At 59.7% G+C, this 1,408-nt stretch overlaps 1 protein-coding gene across 1 annotated transcript in view; it reads left to right on the plus strand.

Moving 5' to 3' along the window:
• The window catches only part of DNM2 (dynamin 2), a gene marked incomplete at its 3' end in the record, with an annotated part of 27,781 nt that overhangs the window by 1,417 nt on the left and 24,956 nt on the right, over nucleotides 1-1,408 (plus strand). The gene's annotated exons all lie outside the window — the stretch shown is intronic.

Below are 1,408 nucleotides of genomic sequence, written 5' to 3' on the forward strand. Positions count from 1 at the left end.
AGGTCGCTCGTGCCGGACCTCCCGCAGCGTAGCGGCAGGAGGTTAGCACGCCCCGGGGGGGGGGCCGGGATCGGGGGGTTTATATCGTTAACCCCCCCCAGAGATCGTTACCGTGGCAGGTGGGAGGTGATGCGGGTGGAAGAAGGGAGCAGCGGAGCCTGCCAGGCGTCTTCGATCCCATCCAGGTGGCAGGAGATGCTGTGGTGCTCTCCCCCCAGCACCGATGCTCTCCCCCTCCCGGGGAAGGCGGTGGGGCCCTGGGGAGGGTTTCTGCGTCTCCTGGTGTTTACTTCAACAGGAGGAAGCTGCCGCCGCTTTCCAAATTGCGGAACAGGGCCCGTCATAGTGAAACTGCAGAGCTGTAACCGCGCCAGGTAGCGAGCAGCGCTGAAGCAGATCCTGATGTTCCTGCTGCCCTCCAACGCTTCCCTTTCCTGTCGCATCCCACCTCCCGTGGCGGGTGCCGCAGGACCTGCCCTCCCGGTTGGGCAGGAAGCTCTTTTCGAGCGTGACAAAAGCACGTTTCTATTTAGAGAAACCCTGTTCTTGGGGCTGCCTGCCTGGTGTGGCTCTGAAGGGGGCTCGGGGATCGCGGTTCGCTCCGAAATCTCCGAAATGTGATGTTTGGGTGAAGGCGACATTCCCAGCGTGGATATTGCGGCTGTGATTCACAACCGCGGTCGGCAGCAGCCGGAGATGCTGACGTGCCGGGTTGGGTACAGCCGAGGAGGGGGTGTGGGGTGTGTGTATTCCCGGTGGAGCCTCTCCCCCTGACCAGGGTGCCTTCGGGGGCGGGTGACAGTGACGGGCACCACCTGCCCGCAATGCCAATCTCATTTCCTTGTGCTCAGCTGATAAGCTGGATGTGCTTTCTCATTAATGGAAGCGATAAATCCACTCAATGCTGCTCTGGCCTCTCCCAAGGAGCTCTTATCGCTCCCGTTGCCAAGCAAGCAAAACCACCAGCGCGGAGCTGCTCGGCAAACCCACTTTCCCGTCCCATTCCCGTCACCCTCCGCCCGGGAGAAGGGAGCTGCAGCCATTCGCCGGGTGATAACGGCCCCGAACAAAGCTGCCTGTCGGAGCGGCACCATTTCCAGGCAGGAAAATCCCCACAAAGGCTCGGCGTGCTCGAGCTGACGCCCCGAGCAGGGGGCAGGAGAAACGTCGTCGGTTCTGCGCCTTGTTTTGCTCTTCGTAGGGGGCCTTTCTGGGAAACGGGGTGAAACCATAAAGGACGTGTGGTTTCGGAGAATAAAGAGAAGGTGGTGGTTTTGTCTGTCTGTTGTTGTGTGTGTGTTTTTTTTTTTCCCCGCTGAATTAGCGGGGTATTAAAATCCGGTAGACACTTACATTTTTTAATGGCTGGCAGCTGGGAGAACTGCTTTCCGAATTCCTGCGCCCACAG

This window comes from Pygoscelis adeliae, unplaced genomic scaffold, assembly GCF_000699105.1.
Source record: "Pygoscelis adeliae isolate BGI_AS28 unplaced genomic scaffold, ASM69910v1 Scaffold1123, whole genome shotgun sequence".
Taxonomy (NCBI): domain Eukaryota; kingdom Metazoa; phylum Chordata; class Aves; order Sphenisciformes; family Spheniscidae; genus Pygoscelis; species Pygoscelis adeliae.